The following is a 20,536-nucleotide window of genomic DNA, read 5'->3' as shown; positions in this document are numbered from 1 at the left end:
GAGCCATTTCCTCTGGTTCAGATTCTAACACTTAGAGAAGGGCAAGGGCGAGATGCCCCCTAGCCTGTCTTGGCCTAGCCAGGACCTTGGTAGATTTCCGTGGTGGTCTCATCATTTGTGTGTCCACTGTGTGCCTGATCATCCCCAGCACGTTTGCAAAGACATATAAATGTGTGATTTTCACCATAGGAAGCCTTTCCTCTGTTTAGGAAGGGTTGAACATTAGATAAGTGAAAACGATATTCTTATTATCAAATCTAACAGACCACGGCTGGTGCCGGTGTTGGGCATTCATTTGCGAGGCGTTAAGATTTTTGGCCTCCTTATTCTTCCCCAAGGAAGGAATAAATCATTTGCCCTTTCTGCAGTTTTGATCCTCCCTTTTTACCCACTTTATTTCCACCTGACTTGAAGCCTTCCTCCGTTGTTAGGTGCTCCTCGGCGTTCTGTGAACAGAGCAGAAGTAACATCAGTGTTTCTAGCTATGCTGGCAGTTTCACCTAGGTTAATGCTGTGCCCTACCCAAGATATTTTAGGGTGCATGTACAGTAAGGTTTTGGGGGCTACTGGAATCGTAAGAGATGCATTGTGGGACTTGGAGAAGAGTCAGCATCCCCGAGGAAAGGCCAAAAGAAATTATGTCTCTACTTCCCCTGTCCTCCCTGTGGCGAGGAGCCCATGGGCAGAGGCTCTGCTGGGGTTTTCTGTGTTGTCATTCAAGCCGGACCCAAATCGGACTGCCCCGGTGGAACAGGACACACCAGCTGGTATCGGTGGCCCTCTGCAGAGGAGTCGGCATCTTGCGGGTGTCCTGCCATCTCTGTTCCCGCGGAGTGTCTGCGTATCGGCTGCAAACGAGTAGCCTCCTCTCTCACAGGTGGTGTTCCCCAGTGGACACACAGCACCTCTACCTGGAGGTCAAACAGATGTGGTGGTGGGCGTTAGGTGATTCAGAGTGCGTATCACTATAGCAGAGGTCTCAGAAGGGGTGAGGATAGAGATTTGGGGTAGTCTTATGGTAAGGAAACGAGTTAAAACTTCAACCATTTCTCCCCAGACTCTTCCTTCCCTCCTGATCTCCATGAGCAGGGACACATTTTAGGGGTGTGGTGGTGCAGAGGTGATCGGGGGAGTTGGCACTGCTTCACCTGCTCACCAGGTCACTGCAGGTACCTGTCTCAGCCCCACCAGCGACATGCTTTTAGTGGCTTGCAATGTGTCCTGGTGGGAGTGTTTAAATCACAGGCACCAGGTTCCCCACTCCCAGACTGCTGGTTCTTAGAGGTTACCAGCACTCCGCCAACACCTACCAGCCCAGTTCCCTAAAGACGTCGCAAAAAAAAAAAACATTAGAATACATTTCCGAAATCCACATTTTAAAATTCTGTGTAATGTGTCTTCCCTCTTCATTATAGCAGGTTTAAAAAAAACCTGTTAAAATCTACGCAACCTAATAGTTTTCATATCACCCATTCATTCATAAGTGTATGCTTCAGTGGTATTGAATACGTCACCCTCAACAAAACAATTCAGGACACCCCCCAACAAAAACTCTGAGCCATTCAAACAGTAACTCTCCCTTCCCCCTCCCCCAGCCCCTGGTGACTTCTCTTCTACTTTCAGGCTCCACGAACGTGCCTTCTCCGGGCACCTCACAGGACGTCTTTATCTGGCGTGTCCGGGCGTCTGGGGTGGGCAGGGGAGGAAGCAGGCGGAGCACACGCCTGCAACATTTTTCAGCCATGAGCCTCTGCGTGCGGATGCCTTTGTGTTCCTCTCCCGTTGCACGCATCTCGATCCTTCCGAACGAACGCCCTCCAGTCCTCCTTGATAGGCGTTACATATATATCCATGGATAAAACGACATGTGATGTGCATAACTGTTGACAAGACCAATACATTGGACGGCTGGGATTCATAGGTTAGAGAGGCATCTTCAGGAGGCTTTGCAGGGGAAGAAGGTAGAGTGAGGAGTAGAGCGTGGGAAGATACATCAGCAGAAAAACAGGTCAGAGGCCAAGGCCCCTGGCCTGTGCAGCCTGATGGTTTGGCATGGGCAGCCCAGTTCACGGGGCACAGAAGGCTGGCCCGACCATATTCTCCAGAGGCCGCGGCTCTGCCTTGGGGTCAAGTCTTAGGTTGTAAGCCTTTTTTCTTCCTGTTTCTCCGCCCCATGGGACCCCCCCCGCCGCCTGCCCTAGGGTTTGAACAGAGAGAAAAAAATGCTGTGGGTTGGAATTTCTCCTTGATATTGGCCCTGGTCTAAGGGAGAGTTGTTAGTAACATTTCATTATGTCTGCTCTTAGGTTTGCCGAATTTGACCCCACAGTTGGCTGTTTCTGGGTTAAATAATCTTATAAGCCGTGGACTTAATATAGGTAGGTGATACAAAAATAGTTGAATGCTGAAAGGTTTTCTCCACTCTTTTTTTTTTCTTTTATTTTTAACCCCGACAGAGTAAGGGTCTTCTGACTGCATGGAGGTTGGGCAGAAGAGACCTAAAAAAAGACACACACATTTAAAAGTTCTTCCTGAAGACTCATGGAGCCTAATTTTGCAGTCAGAAAGGACTCTTCCTGGCTTTCAGTTATGTAACATTTTCTGACAGATAATGGGATTTGCTGTATTCCCCTGTAAACAGCTTTGGACCGCACTAAATGCAGTAACACCCTAAGGGTTATAATTAGTGAACTATTTTCTTACTGTGACAGATTTGCATTTGCATGAGGAAAAGCCGTGAGTATGTCTTCGGCAGTTTTGGAAAAATGAGACTTGAGAAGCAGAGTAATTTTTAAGTTGTTTACACTGGGGAAATAGATACGGTGGTTACTTATCCACCACGGAGCCACACCAGCTGGGGCTACTGATCTCTTTTTAACAATTTTGACTTTTTTTGTTGAAGTCATAATATGATATGTACATGGGCGTTTAAAGCTATCAAATGGTATTTTCCAGTCCTCTTCCCTGCAGGCAGTTAATTTCAACTCTTTGAATCGTTCTTCTGTTAATTGACGTTCTTATTTCTAAAGTAATGTACTTTTACTAGATTTGGAATTTTTAAATTTGAGCTACTGTCTCCCGACTGTGTTCGTATAGCGCTTATGAGCTGGGCTGTGGAGGCGGAAGGTCTGGGTTCTGTCCCATCCTCTGCCACTTACTGGCCATATGTCCCTGGAGCAAGATACTTAAGCTTTCTTTGCCTAACATATAAAACAACAGTCATAATAACAATAATGGCTCAGGCCTGCCCTTAATGTTGCAGGGGCAAGAGTACAAAGGGAGACCAGATGGCTAAATATTTAAAAGGCATAATGAAATATTTAAAAGCTACATTTAAATATTTAAAAGGCATATACCATATGCCTAAATATTTAAAAGGTTTAAATCAAGCTGTATCTACAGCCTGGCCCCGGTGCCCTCAAAGGGCCCGGGAGCCTCCTCCTCAGGCGTCTCTCGATACCTAGAGTCTGAAGACACCCTCATCCTGGGCCCCACCCTGTGAGCTGAGGGGCAGCGGGAATCCAGCCCGGCGGGGAGCCGGGCCTGGACAGACTGGGCCCAGCTGCAGTCTGAGCAGCTCAGGGTCCCCAAGGAGGCTGGATGGGTGGGTGGTTTCTCCCTCCAGGATGATCTCGAGCTCCTCCCCCACACCTAATGTTTCTGATGAAGGACTTCCAGGCAGTTGTAAGCACCGCCCCAAACCTGTGCCATCTGTGCAGGGGGCCGTCCGAGAGCTCTGGCACCCTGGGGCAGAGTCTGGGATCTGCCTGCACCATCTCCCTTCCCGTCTGCTTTTCTGTAATTCCCACTCACTCAGCCCGCTTCCAAAATGAAACAAACAAACAGAACTTTTCCTTCCGTGAGACTGGAACGAAAAAAAAAGTCTCTTGTGTTTTAGCCTGTTGGACTGTTGTTAGACAAACGGGTTGTCTACGTCCCAGGCCCAGGGCACAGGCCGAGGCGGCTGGTGGGCCCCGGCTGTGGTGAGGATTCCCAGGTAACAGAGGCAAAGCTCTCCGCGCTGTGCCAGGTGCCGCGAGCCCTGACCCTTGCGCCTCTGCGTTTTCTGGTGGTGCCGTTTCACTGCGGTGTGGGCTTGCTTCCTCTGCTGTGCTGGGCTCTCAGAGGTGGAGGGTGGCCAGATTTAGCCAACAAACCAAAAAAAGTTACAAGATGCCCAGATAAACAGTGGAACACACACACAGGAAAAGATCACCACCGTAATCGTCGTTTATCTGAAGTTCAGATTTAACTGGGCGGCCTGGGTTTCCTCTGGCGGCCCCGGGAGGGCCCCTTCAGTCGAGACCTGGCTCCCTCCCTCGGCTTGTCTTGGGAGATAGTCCTGTGCTTTTTTTTTTTCTTTGATAACTTGCTCTCTGCGTTTTCTCTTTCTGAAATGCGATTAGATAGACGTTGGACCAGCTGGACTGAACTTTAAACTTTTATGCCGTTCTCTCCTATTGTCTAGATCTCTTTTCTAGAGATACCCTGATTTCCTTGACTTTTAAGAACATTTTATTTATTTACTTTTAGAGAAAGGGGGAGAGGAGGAAAGGGAGAGAAACATCGCTCGATTGCCTCTCGCACACCCCCAGCTGGGGGCCCGGCCTGAAACCAGGCATGTGCCCTAACTGGGAATTGAACTGGCAACCTTTCAGTCCGCACGGTGAGCTGCACCAGCCAGGGCTCCCTTGACTTTCTTTTTCTCTTACCGCTTTTATCTTTTATCTCCATTTTTAATGTTACCGCTGTAAGTTTCTTCTTGTGCTTTGCGTTCTTCTTCGTAATAACTTCCTCTTCTTCTTTTCCTCTGAGGATACTAATTATATATATATATATATATATATATATATATATATATATATATATATATATATTCTTTCACTCTGTGGCAGCCCTGTCGTTTTTTTGTTTTCCTTTTTTGGCTTATTTTGCTCTGGTTCGTGTGGGAGGCGTTCCCGCAGGCCTGGCGATCTCACTTAAGGATGAGGCTGTGAAAAGCTGATTGGAAGCTCTGCCCGTGCAGGTGGGACCTGTCCGCTGGGGCAGGCACTTCTCTGTGATTCTCCATGGCCTTCATTGAAGGACTCCCCCAAGTCAGCATATAGAGTTGTTTCACTGGAGCTTTTGCTTCTTGGGAGACTCGTCCACTCTCCTGCCTGGGAAGTAAACTTGGCTTGTAACTTCAGGGCTGGAGAGAACTGAAGGCTGGGCTTTCTGCCTCCTCCCTCCCTGCGGGGGCTCGGAACCCCAATCCTCCCTGGCTTGGATGACCCGGAGGTTTTTCCTCCTGCCTGTTCCTGGCTGTCCCAGGTTGCATAGGTGTAGGGGATCACACCTGTGGACTGACTCCTGTCCGTCCCTCTGCCCCCAGCTCACTGCCTCCCTCCAGGCCCGGCTACCCATCCTCCCGTGTCCGCGGTGCCTCCTGCAGGACCTTGGGACGCAGCTGACTTCTCCACACTGCTGAGCCCGCTGCCACGCCACTGTCCTCTTCCTTTTCTCAGAACTGGACCGGTGACTCAAGTTGGCTATGACTCTCTTCTCAGTGCCCTGTCCTTTGGGCAGATAGTATTTTGTGGCAAGAGCTGAACTGAGATATAAGCCACAGACCGTACAGTTGGCCTCTTTATAACCTGCAGACGCGTGGTTTGCTGTCTCTACTCAGAGTGGTGTGACTGTCTCTGGTCAACTGGAGGGCCTTTCCATCACCTTAGAAAGAAGCCCTGTTCTCCCTCCCTACGTCTGCCAGCCCACCCCCCACCAGCCCTCAGCTACCACAGATCTGTCTTATGTGTTTGCCTATTTTTATCTTTTTAAAAATACTTTCCACATCATCTTTGTAGAATTTCAGGAGGGAAGGGAAGGGAGCTTGTGAATTCGGTCGGCACGCTTCATGGGGAGCTTCTGCCCCGCGTGGAATGGTGAACCACCCAGAGCTCCGTGCCTGTCCTCTGCCGGCGCGTTCTGGGGGCCGGCTGAGCGCACACGTGGGGCTTTCCCTCTCTTCTCTCGCCCTCTCTCCTCCTCTCCCTCTCCCTTGTTTAACATCTCTGCTGGACTTGAACTTCGGATGTTTTGGGGCTGGGAATTGCCAAGCCCACAGCGGTGGCCATCATGTCCTCTTGGCTTCTAGCAATTTCCAAGTGTCTGAAGGGTGGTCGTACGTTGACTTGGGGGCCGGAAGGCCTACCTTTGAGCCCAGGCCCCTGGGTCTTGAGGACTGAGGGGGTGGGGGCTGTGTGCCGGGAGAAAGCAGAGGCTACTGTCAGTCCCCCCACAGCTCTGACTTGCGTGCATTCACGTTTTGTCAACACCTGCCCTTTGGAGAGTGTGGCCATGGCAGTTTTAGAAAACGGGTTTTTGGGCTCTGGCTGAACCAGTTAGGGGGAGAAGACAAACAGGAGCACCTGTTCTAAGTGATGATGACTACACCTGCGGGAGTGGAGGCAGACGTTACCGTATTTTGCTGAGTATAATGCGCACTTTTTGGGGCCCACATTTTTGAGGGAAAAATAAGGACGCACATTATACATGGGTAGTCTGTATAACTGTTTTAAATTATTCTATTTATACTTCAACATATAACTCTAGAAAACAGTGATACCCATATGTTCAAAAATAAATGCTAAAATTCCTTTACAATATAAAAAACAAGTATCTGAATATAAATAAATAAAAAATTGAAACTGGAAAGTCTGGGCCAAAAATGTGGGCGCACATTATACACGACAAAATACGGTAGTCCCGAATGAACAGTAACCGTTCTGGGGCCTGCTGCTGGGAGCGCTGTCCCCCGTTTCCCCTGGACCCCCAGGACTCCTGTGTCTGCTCTGCACCTCACCCCCTGCTTTCACAGCCCTCCAGGCTCTGGTCTCGCCCTTCCCTTCCTCCGGGGCTGCCTCCCTTCCCTGCAGAAAGGGCAGGATGGCCGCGGGTAGATCCTCCTACTCGACAAGGACTTCATAGCCCACTTTGGCTTTGCCTTTTCTCCAGGCCCAGCCTGTCCATTCCTGGTTTTCCGTAGCTTCTCTTGGCCTGTTGAGTGAGGAGTTGCGGCCACTCCTGCTGGCAGCCAGCCGTTCCGGGGCCTGGTCCGTAGCTGCCCGTTGGCTGTGAACAGGCTGCCGAGGTGTGGGCGGGGCCGGGGTTAGGCGCGGGGCCCTGGAGAATGCAGCCAGACCTTGGTTACGCTTGGCTGGAAAGACAGTTTCAAAAGTCAGAGAAAGGGTCATGGGACTGTCAGAGGCATTGAAGTATTTCACATTGTGAGTTGAAACTTTACTGCTGTTTAAGAGGAAACTGCATTCCTTCCCATGTGTGAACCCCAGTGACCCTCCCGCTGGCGGCTCCCTGAGGAGGCCTGGAGACACAGCCGGGGTAGGACAAAGGCCACGTGTTTTGAAATGGAACGAGGTGTCATTCGGAACCAGTGCCGCCACTCTGGAAGGAACCCAAGAAACTGCCTTCTCCTTTTCCTTCTGGCAAACCATCATCGCCTCGAATGGTGTCACTTTCATTTTGTCGTTGTTAAATTCACCTAATTTTTTTAAGTTTACTTTTCAGTCACAGTTGACCTATAATACCTACTATAGGAGTTTGAGGTGTACAACATGGTGATTAGATATTCATATGCCTTACAGAGTGACCGCCCTGGGTAGGTCCAGCGCCCACCCGACACGGCACGCAGTCACTCCAGTATTGTTAACCATATTCCCCAGGTGACACTCTCCATCCCCACGACTGTTTGTAGCTGGTGGTTCGTACTTCTCAATCTTTCCGCCTTTTCCCCCATTGCTCCGTGCCGCCTCCCAGTTTGGCGACCCACCTCACTTTCTTGTTTCAGAAACATTTTCTTTTTCTAAGATTGTTTTAGCATTTTAACAAACGGAGGAAGAAAATAGTGTTTTAATGCCTATGCGTTTGGCGCTGTCCATCTGTATTACTTATTTTCATTTCTACAGTAACCCTATTATATGGCAAGTATTTGTTCCCATTTCATTTATGTACTTTTGAGTTCCTGTTTTAACAAAAACTGTGGCTCTTCCTTCAGAAAAACCTGAGAAATGGGCTCTTCATACTCTGCTAATGGAGATGGGCGTGTGTGTGTGTGTGTGTGTGAGAGAGAGAGAGAGAGAGAGAGAGAGAGAGAGAGAGACAGTGGGTGGGTGTATATGACATTCTGGGTCAAGAAATAGCGTGGCCCAAGAAGGAAAGGGGCACCCACAAAAATGCTTGGAGGATGGAGGCAAAACCACGGCAGGCTGGGCTCCGACTGAGCAGGGTCCTGGGTCTCAGGCCGTGGAGTTTGGACTTCATTTGAAAAGTGATTCGAGGATGTTTAACGGAGGGCGTGATAGATGTGGTTAGAATGGAGTTGAGGAAGACCGATGTGGCAGTTCTGGGCGAGAGGGCGGAGAAATGGAGGACAGGGTGTCGCACTTGCCTAGATGTCCGGTGCGGTGGTTTAACACTCGCGGAGGGACGGGAGTCGCACGTGGAGGGACACACACCCCGTTGCCGCGGAAAACAAGTGGGCGGGACTTGGCGACACGGAGGAGTCGGAGGTGGAACCCTTGGTTTCAGTGACCGAGAACAACAGTGTGGAAAGAGGGACTTCTGGTTCTGAGCAATAATAGCGGGGTGAGTTCAGACGAAGGTGTTTGAAACAGTTGTAGGATGTGTGGCTGTGAATATCCCCTCGGCACTCTAACTAGGTATTTGAGGGAAAACAGAATTTTGTTGGAACCTCTCTGAAGCCAGAGACTGCTGTATGATGCAGGGGTGTGCAGTGAATATCTGTCTACACACAAATATCAGAAGTCTGAGGTCCTAGTATTAGATGTGTGTATTGAGGAAGGGCCCTTTCCAGGTTTCTAAAGAATTTTCAGCCCACCTTTGGGGACAGCACAACTAATTGTTTTTGATTCCTCTGCATCTCTTCAGTTAGGAATAGTAGGTGGCCTTTGTGCTGTTGGTGTTTTGTGTACTCTTCATCTAGAAATAGATTGTATATAGTTAAGATGGCAGATTTTATGATGTGTGTATTTATTATAACTAAAAAAAATTAATGTATATCTTGCTCTGTTTTCCTGTGCGGAGGCCATTCATTACGTTGGTTTGGTGACGTAGGTGGATGTTAGTATGTGGTTGGGGAATCACACAGGAAGCCAGGAGTCCCCAGTCACCTCTGCTTGTGTTTTGAATGGCACAGGCCAGTTACGTTGCTATTGTGGAAGGAAAGACGGGCCTTGTTAGGAGGTACGTGAAGGATGGCGAGAGGGGGAAGCGATTCATTTCCTTCCACCCGACCTGTACGACCACATCTTTTGGAGGGACCTTTTTATTTATTTATTTATTTATTCATTCATTCATTTTTAGAGAGGGAAGGGAGGGAGATAGAGAGAGAGAGAGAGAGAGAGAGAGAGAGAGAAACATCAATGTGTGGTTGCTGGGGTCCGTGGCCTGCAACCCAGGCATGTGCCCTGACTGGGAATCGAACCTGCGACACTTTGGTTCGCAGCCTGCGCTCAATCCACTGAGCTATGCCAGCCAGGGCTGGGAGGGACCTTTTTTTTTTATGGGCTCTTGTTTTATAGATTTAACTGTCAGTGTTCCGGTTGCCATGTTGCCCACCTTTGGGCAGAAAGAGAAACCAAATAATCATTTATCTTCTCTGGCCCCAGACTGCGGCTGGCTGCCGTGGCTGAGGACCCTTTGCATCCCTTTGTGTCCAGAAAGCATGGAGAACGCAAACTTGAGGAAACTCGGTTTCTAATAAACTTCGGTTTAAAAGTTGCTAAGTCGTTTGCATTAGTCAGTGGCTGACCTTGAAGCAGCTTATTGGTAAGAGGATAAAATGGAAAATTAATCTCTATGTATACAGAGTTGTCATTTAAACATTTTAGGGATCACTCCTTGTTTGTAGTGGGTATTCACCAGTCTTCCTTGGAAGCAGAGGGGTTGCAGTTCCCATCTCCTGCTCCTGACAGCTCTTTTTTTTTTGCATTTTTTTCTTTTAAAAATATTTATTTATTTTTTAGAGAGAGGGGAAGGGAGGGAGGAGGAAGGAGAGAAACATTGATGGCGAGGTAAACATTGATTGGTTGCCTTCCTCACGTCCCCAGTTGGGGACCTGGTCTGCAACCCAGGCAGGCGCCCTGACTGCGAACTGGTGACCTCCCAGCCTGTGGGACGATGCCCAGCCCACTGAGCTACGCCAGTCAGGGCTTTTCTTTGCATTTGAAGTCTCCCCGCCGTCTTCCCTGTTCATCGTCTGTCTTACGTACTGTTTGTAACACCCAAAACCCATGCTTTTTTAAGAGTTTCAGTTTTCTCCTAACATCCTTCGTTGGTGCCAGCACCTCATTCAGGGTATCGTGTCAACATCAAGCCCTCGGGTCTCCTGAGGCTTCTCCTGGCTGTGACAGTTTCTCAGGCTTCCCTGGGTTTTCCCGCCTTGTCCGTTGTGAGGATACCTGGTCAGGTGTTTTGCGGAATGTCCCTCAGTTGGGGTTTGTCTGATGTCTTTCTGGGGTCAGGCGGGGTAATGTTTCCAGGATGACATGTGCTGACATCACATCAAGGGCACCTGCCCTCCGTATGACTCATCACTGTTGGTGATGACCTTGGTCCCCTGCTTGAGGCAGTGTATGTCAGCCTCTCTGTAAAGTGACTCTCGCCTCTCCCCTTTCCACACTATCCTCTTTGGGACGGAAGCCACTGAGGAGCGGGACATTATTTTTCGCCTCCATGAGGGTGGGGCATCTCCACAAGCTCTTTGGAATTCTGCTGCACGGACTTGTCTGCCTCCCCCCATTTATCCAGTCATTTCCAGCACGGATAGCAGTGTGCACGCGTGGACATTTATCTCAGACTTTGGATTATAATCCAGTACTGCTTTGTTCATTGCTCGGTTATGTCGGTGTTGGCCATTGGGGGCTCTTTCTGTCGACCTCTGTGTCCCTTTGACCTGTTTTTTTTTTTAAGATTTTATTTATTTTATTTTTAGAGAGGGAAGGGAGGGAGATAGAGTGAGAGAGAGAGAGAGAGAAACATCAATGTGTGGTTGCTGGGGGTCATGGCCGACAACCCAGGCATGTACCCTGACTGGGAATCGAACCTGCGACACTTTGGTTGGCAGCCTGTGCTCAATCCACTGAGCTACGCCAGCCAGGGCTCCTTTGACCTGTTTTGCTTGTTTGTTTTGGAGCACTTTCTTATTCTGGCACCACAAGATGCCCCAGGCTTACTTCGTGCGTTTCCTGCCCATTCCTAGAATCCCTTTCTCGGGAGGAGCCCTGGCGCCTTGCAGTGGGGAATGGTGCTGGGCAGCCCCCTCAGTGTCTGGTGTTTGCTGCTTTGGGTCTCGGGACCGACGCCGGGTTCACCTTCTCACACGACTCCCTCTCTTCTTTTTCTTACTGGCTCTTTCCAGTAAAGATGGCCCGGATTTGGTTCCTAGAGCTGACAGGTTTTTAGAAGGCTAGATGAATGCAAAGTTACAATTCCTTAGATGGGGAATGAAGGAGGCTTTTTTTATGCGGCTTGAGTTCTAGCATTGACACTACACAGGACTCCTGAGTATCAAGTTAGATTGAATTGGGTTCCGTGATATTTTTGGTCTGTGATTTGTCTCTTTGACGACAGTTTTCAAGAATTTTACAGATTCACGAACCATAGGGAGATGGTTAAAAACTTACTCCAGTTCAATTGTGAGCATGTGGTTTTATCAAGGCCGAATAAGCAGAAGAACTGAAGCGGACTGGGAATTAGAGATGCGCATTTGATCTTCACCCGTTGAAGGTGCCGCTGAGATCGCAGAAGGGGCGGAGGGCCCGGAGACCCTTCCACGAAGGGGATTAACTACCGTGCGGGCAGCTGGAACAGCGTAGCAGTCACATCTTCAGAATACAACATCTCCCCTGTACTTGTCTTTTTTAAAAAAATTAAATGTATTGGGGTAACATTGTTAAGTAAAACCCCATAGGTTTCCGTTAAACAGCTCTATGGTACATCTGTATGTTGCCTGGTGTGTTTACCCCCCAAAGTCAGATCCCCCGTCGCCCTATATTTGACCCCTGCTACCTTTTCACACCCCCCTTCCTGTTCGTCTTTCATGGGAAACCCTACTTGAGAACCATTCCCTTGCTGTTACATGGGAGTAAACTGTAAGCCGACATGAATACACTCTTAACTCTGTCTCAGAACAGATAGAGGCACCGTATTTTCTTTTCTGTTTCTCATAGCATATTAATGATGGATTGATTTAAAAAATCTAACCCGAAGACTCAAAACTTAAGAGTTTGATACAGTTCTCGGGCTCCCTTGGGGACGGCTGACTTGCCAGGGTTCCGAGGATTGGAGGAGGCAGACCTCTCCGGCCTCACCTGCTCGGGCTCCCGCCCACCTAAGGCGGGAGAGAGCTCCGCCTTCTGCAGGGCTGGAGGGCGCCGGGCCTTCCGGAGGTGATTCTCAGCCCGAGCTGCTGCTGCTGCTGCTGCCGCCGCAGAGGCTGCATGTGGTGGTGCGCCCCGAGCAGTGCTGTGTCCGGGTAAGTTTTCAATTCTGTTGTCGTTCGGGGCGGTGGAGGTCGGGGGGCTCTGGGGAGCCTGGTGCTGTTGTGCCTCCCGGTTGAGCAGCTCCTCCGTCTGCCTCTCTGGTTCTGGCCCCTCGTGGGTCGTTCGTGTCTCAGCCTCTGCTTCTGATCGTGACCGAGGCGCACGCCCCGGCCCATGGGTTCTGCGATGGACAGTGTGAGCCCCTGACCTCCCACCCCAGGACCCTCAGTACCGGCCACCCCATTCCGGGAATGTGCTGCCCATGTAGCTTCTTTCCTGCTCTTCCCCAAATCCGCACGCCCTGGAGTGAGGACGGCTAATGATCACAGACTCCTCTCCAGAACTCCGTCCCCACTGCTCGGCCAGACGAGACTCCGGGCTGGTTGTGGCATGAAAAGAGTGGGAACCTTCTCTGAAATTCTCTGACCGCTGGTCAGTCCTTGTTTGAATTTTACGCTTTCTCTGCTTGTTCTGTGGTCTGTTTCATTATGACACGGTTCCCTCTAAATAGCTGAGGGTCAGCCCCCACCCCCATATGCCTGGAGTTGGGTGTACGCTGTTACCCTCACTTTTTTGGGTGGAAAACCTACCAATGCAAAGAAGCCGGGGGGCAGAGGGCACACCGGGCTGGACTGGAGGGGTACAGGAAAGACTGTTGTGCCCTCCCAGCGACTGTCAGTGTCTGTGTGGCCGGCACTTTGGGGGCTCGTTCTCTTCCCCAGGGGCTGTCTGTGGAAATGCGTTCATTTTCGGCAGCTGTATGGATGAGTTGTGTACGCTCTTCCGTATCACGAAGTGACAAGAGCGTAGGTCAGTAAGCTACTTCACGGAGCTGCAGGAGGAGGAAGTCAGTGGGGGACTCACCGTCTCTCTCCTCATCAGTCACTGCACTGGTGTTTCTTTTTCTTTAAGTGTATTTTGTTGATTATGCTATTACAGTGGTCCCATTTTTTACCTACCCATTATCCCTCTCTGCCCCGTGACCCTCCCCCTACTCTCTGGGGTTCCTCCCCACACCTCTTAGTTCATGTCCATGGGTCATATGTGTAAGTTGGTTGGCTTCTACATTTCCTATGCTATTCTGTTGGGAGCTGCCCTGACTGGTTTCAGAAGCTGTAATCCCCCATGGCTAAGGCTGAGTAAAGGACCTTGGGACCAAAAGCCACCCAGGAGACAAAGCTTATCTTCCTTGTAGGGGCACCACCTCTGCCCCCTTTCTCTTCACTCTGCCTGGCCCTGGGCGGATCACTGGTTAGCCAATCACGGGTAAGATTCCTGAAAAGAGGACAACCTAAGACAGGCACAGTCTTGAAGGGGCTCTCAGGGAAGGACATAGGGGGACATAGAGAAAGGGGGTGATGGACCCTCGCCCCTCGGCTTTGACATAACCTGAGTCCTCATTCTGTCTGCAAGAAGTCTTCTAGTCTCTTGGCTGCCTTACTTCCCCTGTCTGATTTAAGCCTGAAACAATGCTGGAAGTGGGTGGGCCCTGTGCTGGAAAGGGCGGGTTTCCCTAGGGCAATCAGGCCTAAGAAAGGATGCATAAAATCCTATGAAACCTACTTTGCTACTACTCTCAATTTAAATGATAAGGGTGGAAGCAGAAAGTGAGTTTGTCCCCCAAAGTTTTATGGCCATTTAACTATCTGACCCTCACTTAGAATAAGCCCTCAGAGTTCTTGGAATGTTATGTGTTGTTTAATCATTTCTGCCTGACAATGACTGACGAGCTTTAAGTATACACCCTGTATTCCTGTGTGAATTGAATGCAGTAAAAGCTTGTCAAGGCAAGGGTCGAGGTGCTCTCCTCTTGAGAGAGTGGCTGTGCTGTCCCTTTCCCTCCACAGGAATCAGTAGTCTGTGTGACTTTATCTCGTCTCATTCATAACGCCTCGGACCCCAGGGACAGGGATCCGAGTCACTATTCTTAACCTACACCCATCTGTCTTCTACCTACCATTTATGCGTCTCATTCCCTGTGTGTTTTTCCCCATTCTCCTCCCTCCTCCTCCTCCCTGCCAATAACCCTCCATGTGATCTCCATTTCTGTGATTCTGTTCCTGTTCTAGTTGTTTGCTTAGTTTTGTTTTCATTGTTTAGGTTCAGTTTTTGATAGTTGTGAGTTGTCATTTTACTGTTCATAGTTTGGATCTTCTTTTTTCTTAGACATGTCCCTTTAACATTTCATAGAATAAGGGCTTGGTGATGATGAACTCCTCTAACTTGACCTTATCTGGGAAGCACTTTATCTGCCCTTCCATTCTACATGAAAGCTTTTGCTGGATAGAGCAATCTTGGATGTAGGTCCTTGCCTTTCATGACTTCAAATACTTCTTTCCAGCCCCTTCTTGCCTGTAAGGTTTCTTTTGAGAAATCAGCTGATAGTCTTATGGGAACTCTTTTGTAGGTAACTCTGTCCTTTTGCTGCTTTTAAGATTCTCTTCTTACCTTTAATCTTTGGTAATATAATTATGATGTGTCTTGGTATGTTTCTCCTTGGGTCCAACTTCTTTGGGACTCTCCAAGCTTCTTGGACTTGATGTCTGTTTCCTTCGCCAGATTGGGGAAGTTTTTCTTCATTATATTTTCAAATAAACTTTCAACTTCTTGCTCCTCCTCTTCTCCTTCTGGCACCTCTATGATTCGGATGTTGGAACATTTAAAGTTGTCCCAGAGGTTCCTAAGCCTCACCTCATTTTTCTGAATTCTTGTTTCTTCATTCTGTTCCAATTGAGTGTTTAGTTCTTCCTTCTGGTCCAAACCGTTGATTTGAGTCCTGGTTTCCTTCCCTTCATTGTTGGCTCCTTGTACGTTGTCCTGTATTTCACTTTCTATAGCCTTCTCTTCTTCCTTTATTTTGTGGCCATTCTCAACCATTTCTGTGAGCATCCTGATTACCAGTGTTTTGAACTCTGCATCTGATAGATTGGCTATCTCCTCATTGCTCAGTTCTTTCTCTGGAGCTTTGATCGGTTCTTTCATTTGGGCCATATTTCTTTGTCTCAGTGTAGCTGTTACGTTGTAAGGGACAGAGCCTTAGGTATTCGCCAGGGTGGGGCAACCACATTGCTGCATTGTGGCGCTGTACGTGGGGTATGGGTCAGAGAGAGAACAGTGCCACTTGCTCAGCTCTTCCCCCGCTGTCAGTCACTTCCCCCACTACCCACAAGTGAATTGGTCCCTTTGGTGCTGATTCCCGGATGGGCGGGTTTGTGTATGTTCTAGGACCCTGTGGGTCCCTCTGGTAGACTGTCCTGTGAGGCTGGGAGTTTCTCCCACTGCCACAACCCCTACAGATATTTACAGCTAGCGATTTTGAGGCATTATTTCCTCACACTGGAACTCTGGGTTGCGTGGTTTGTGTCGCTCCCCAGTTGTTCCTCCCGGTTCATCTGCACGTGAATGTGGGACCACCCAGTCCGCCAGCCGCTGCCTTGCTGTGCATTCTCTCCTCCCCGGTGCTCCTTTCCACCCCTCCTACCAGTCTGGGTGAATGTGTTTTCTTTGACTCCTTGGTTGTCTGGTTTCTACACAGTTTGATTTTCTGGCAGTTCTTGTTGCTTTGTATTTTTGAATTGGTGGTTGTCCTTCTTTCAGTTGTGCAAGGAAGCAAAGTGTATCTACCTACACCTCTGTCTTAGCTAGAAGTGGCCACCAGTATTTCTTTGACACCTTGTAAGCAAGTCATAGGGGGAACAGTTTAAACTTTGTAATACTCAGTAATGCAGAAATTTGTATGTAATGTCACCGTTTTGCCTCCACGGATGTTAGGGGAGGCATAATCTGCTTACTGTATAAAGATGGCCACTGAAATTGGCGTAGCCTTTGAGGCAGTCATTTTGGCGTTTGTGTTCATGGATCAGAGCAAAGTGACCCGTGGTCAGGTCAACTTTGGGAGCTGTTGCTTCCCTCTTCCCAGAGATTTATCTGCCTGAGCGCAATCTGTTCATGGTAGAAAAGTTCAGCATTTCCTCTGTGCATTTTCGTCCTGTGTTGGTGGGAAGGCTAGTACGACCTACAGAACTAGTATCTCTGTGTTGCAGTGTGTGAAGCGTTGCCTGAGGGTTTTTAATATTTTTCTAGAGGAGGTTGAGGGTCACTGACGTCACACAGCCGGGACTCGGAGGAAGAACTGGTTGGGAGGGGGAGGGAGGGCTTTTGTGTGGGTGGGACAGACGGGCGAGGGAGTCACATGGGAAGCACAGCCTGCTTCCCAATTGGGAAGGGGGCTCTCAAGGTAGAATTAGGGCCGACTGTAGGAGTATGTGACTTCCGTGAATACTGATGATTGTGTGACCTTTGGAGTGGCTGGGGTTGCCTCGGCACGGGGGTAGGCAACAGTCTGAAGGGGGACCTCCACGGGAGAGGGGGACGAGCCAGGGAGACGTCGGCTCCCGACAGACATGCGGCGGCGGGCGCGAGAGGAAGGACTCCTGGAAAAGGAAACTCGGCTGAAAAGGCCACGGGCGCAGAGAAAGGCCACAGGTAACAGCACAGGCGAAGGGGACAAAGGTTGGGAATGGACACTTTGGGGAGTGTCCTGAGACACTTGCTTTATTTCATTTAGTAGCTTGACCCTATTCCATAGCATTTAACTTTTTATTTTGAACTCATGGGAAAGTTGCAAAAAATAAAAAAGTTTGTTGCCATGTTCCCTTTCCCCAGCTTTCTCCCACCACCTGATGGGATGGTAGCACAGTTAGCGGAGCCGAAAAGCTGGCGGGGGCGCCCTGCTGCTAAGTGGGTCACACACTGTGTGTGGGTTCTCCTGGTCTCACCGTGTGCGTGGTCACAGCGCTGTCTTCCAAAGTGGCCCGGCCCGTTCCTCTCTCCCCAGCTCTCGTCAGCCTCGTGACGTCACTCCCTGGTGACATGGTTTCGGTGCAGCTGGTCTCTCAGTTTGGGCCTCCCCTCGTTTCTGGTTGCCCTTTTTCTTGATCTTCCTCCACTTACATGCAGTAAAATTCCCTTGGTTTAGACAAACGCAACGAAGTGTGTGTCTACCCCCACGGTTGTGATAAGAACAGTTCGAGCAGGCCTCGAAATTCCTTCTTCCAGCCCGGGTCAGAGGGTGCATGGCCAGGGGGCTGGGGAGGAGCTGGGGTGGTCAGGGTGTGTCCCGGTGGACTAAGGGCAGCATGCTGGTGAGACCGCAGGGGAAGGTTGGGGGAGGTCTCTCCGTGCCAGCCGGCAGGGGGGAGCGGAGTGACCGAAAGCACAGGAGGAGGGGAGGAAGGCCTGCTTGGCCGGGCCAACTGCAGGACCGGGCAAGATCTGTAGGAAGGAAGGGCGTGGGGAGCGGGTTTGCCTGTTATCTGGGAGGCTGACTGCAGAAAGAAAAAGGCCCAGGCGTGGTGGAGTAGGTAAGGGGAGGAGATTAGAAACAGCCTCTGTCTGCTGGCAGGGTGGGAGTTCATGTGAAGGGAAAGAGGATTGTGGAGCTTAAGTGACACCGAGGACCCCCCAGGGAATACGGAGCAGGGATTTGCTCAGCCTTCTCTTGGCAGCTGCAGAGCCCGAGTGGGAAAGGCAAGGGCTCTCTCTCTGTGGCTGAGCTTTTGTTTTGACCTTTGAGCGCTTGGAGCTGGGGCTGGGGTGGGTGAGAAGGAAGCCGGGAGTTGCAGGTTGAGCTGAAAAGGCCGAGGTGTGTAGGGACCATTTGGTCACGTGGTAGCTGGGTCCCCAGGGTCCCCAGGGTCCCTAGGGAGTGATGGGTGGAGGAGGGCAGGGAGGACTTGTGGGAGGAGGGTAAGAATAACCACAGGGGAGGTCTGGGGCTGGTTTTATTCCTGTGTTTCCCAGGGTTGTGCCCTGATTACGTGACTCAAGTTTGTATTCCCAGAATCAGCTTGAACTTCCACGTAGGTTACAGTCACATCAGGAATATCATATGTTCACCGAAGCAGGAAACACACTACTTTGGCCGAAGTGTCTGTGTGTGGGTAGATGCTACCATCGGGATTTAGTGAAACAAGTCAATATCTATTCTGGATCATAGCAGTTGTATTTACTAATTTCTTGTTAACGTGTACAGAATTAACGAAATGTTTGCCTGCTGTTCACTTCACCTGTGTATGAACTGTTTGCATGCAGCATGATCCCCGGTATGTGCCGTCCGGCAGAAGTTCTGCCCTCCTGGGCGGTGTCATCAGGGCCCCCACCCACTGGAGAGGAAGTGTGAGACCTACAAGGCGCTGGCTTACTGTCCGGAGTCACACGGGGTCTGACTTGTGTGGAGGACAGAGGATATAGGGAGCCCTTTCTTTGGCCTTTGTCACTTGCTTGGGGCCTTCCAGTGACATGGAATTCTTAGATTCCTTCTGTGGTTCCATTTACTGTTGCTTATTTTTCCTCAAAGCTATACGCACTTGGACATTCATATTTGTGCATATATGCATTTGTGTTGTTATTTATTATTCTGAAACGTACGTGTCTGCCAGTTTGGGGGTCCAGTCTCCTCATGTCCCACCCACTTTCCCAGAGACAAGCCCAGAGGCGGGCAGAGGTTCTGAACACGTCCCGTGACGGACACCTTCTGACCCGATTTCAGACAAACACACAAACAGACCCCCTCCCCCCAGCTGGTGTAGGAGACGTGGAGAAGCAGGAGGCAGACCTCTCACTGCACCTGCTCCGTGTATCTGGAGACAGTCACGGCGACAGAGCGGTTGCCCTTAGGAACAGGTCGGATGGAAGCAGAGTAGAAGCAAAAGGTCAGCTTGGGAAAAAAAGATGTGGTTCCTCCCTCCCCACTCCACTCCTTCCTTTTTGTAGTTGGAGAGATGTAACGATAGGGGGCCTGGAGCTGCCAGAGATGGAAACGATCAAAGGTCTGCGTACTGGTGTGACGGGAAAAACGAGAACTTCCCAGGTCCCAGGCCAAGAGAAGCCCATCCCAGGAAGACGTTCAAAAAAAGTGGGGGCACTGGAATCACTTTCTGTGAGGAACAAAATAAACGGGAAACATTGCGTAATACTAACGTGTCATAACATTTCATATTTGAAGGAAAGACAGTAAGCATCATAAATGAGATCTATTAATCTGTTGAATTGTTATTCTTTTTTTTTTTTTTTTTTTTGAGAGAGGGAAGGGAGGGAGAAAGAGACCCATTAATCTGCTGAATTATTATTCTTTTCTTTTTAGAGAGAAGGGAAGGGAGGGAGAAAGAGAGGCAGGGAAGCGAGGGAGAAAGAGAGGCAGGGAAGCATCGATACAAGAGAGAAACATTAATTGGTTCCCTCTCCTATTTGCCTGACCAGGGGCTGAACCTGCAGCCTAAGTATGTGCCCTGACTGGGAATCAAACCAGCGACCTTTTGCTTTGTGGGACAATACCCAACCCACTGAGCCACACCAGCCAGGGGGAATTATTTCTTTAAGAAGGGCTTCAATGGCCAGATAGTGCTAGAAAATGGTGATAAGTAATAGTCCCCAAAGAGAATAACAGACCTTGTATTATTACCACTATTTTGTGGCAAGTGTGTATAATACTGTCCAGGTGGTCAATAGACTTTGATTTGTTTTTCTGTAGGATTATTATAATTTAGAGTTTAATGATTTTCGTTAAAGAAAATGTTCGTTTCTCCAGGATTTCCTTGGGGGAGCTGATGTGTTTTCACTGTTCAGATTGACCTTGCGTACGTGTTGGAGACGGAGCCTTGGCTGGGTCCAGGCGTGTCTGGGATTAAGTTGGCGTCCATGGTTACGTAACGCCTGGGCCTTTCTCGCTGCCTTCTCTGGTTGGAAATTGGGAAACAGCTCCTTGACACAGTTGTTTTTAGGTTTTCTTTTTTAATTGCAAAGCAGAAGTATGAGTAAGGGGTGAATAGGTTTTTCTTAAGGTTTTCTTTTGACTCGAAAACTTTTGACTTTTGCCAACAAAGATGAAATAGCTTTCTGTGATTTTAAGAGGCTTTGGTAGGAAAGGAAATGTTTTGTCTGTGTCATGGGAGGGAATACAGTGATCATGTGACACA

The 20,536-nt window shown here is 49.5% G+C and overlaps 1 protein-coding gene across 9 annotated transcripts in view; it reads left to right on the top strand.

Moving 5' to 3' along the window:
- Window positions 1-20,536, top strand: part of ZNF532 (zinc finger protein 532) — a 98,859-nt gene that overhangs the window by 21,495 nt on the left and 56,828 nt on the right. The window contains exon 4 of one of the 9 annotated variants that reach the window (XM_036010072.1): window positions 162-165. The exons of the other annotated variants lie outside the window; for them this stretch is intronic. The gene's annotated coding sequence lies outside the window, so the exon portion shown is untranslated. The remainder of the gene's footprint in view (window positions 1-161; window positions 166-20,536) is intronic. 9 annotated transcript variants of the gene reach the window in all.

The sequence above is a fragment of the Phyllostomus discolor genome, chromosome 9 (assembly GCF_004126475.2).
Source record: "Phyllostomus discolor isolate MPI-MPIP mPhyDis1 chromosome 9, mPhyDis1.pri.v3, whole genome shotgun sequence".
Classification (NCBI taxonomy): domain Eukaryota; kingdom Metazoa; phylum Chordata; class Mammalia; order Chiroptera; family Phyllostomidae; genus Phyllostomus; species Phyllostomus discolor.
This window is presented reverse-complemented; position numbering and strand designations above follow the sequence as displayed.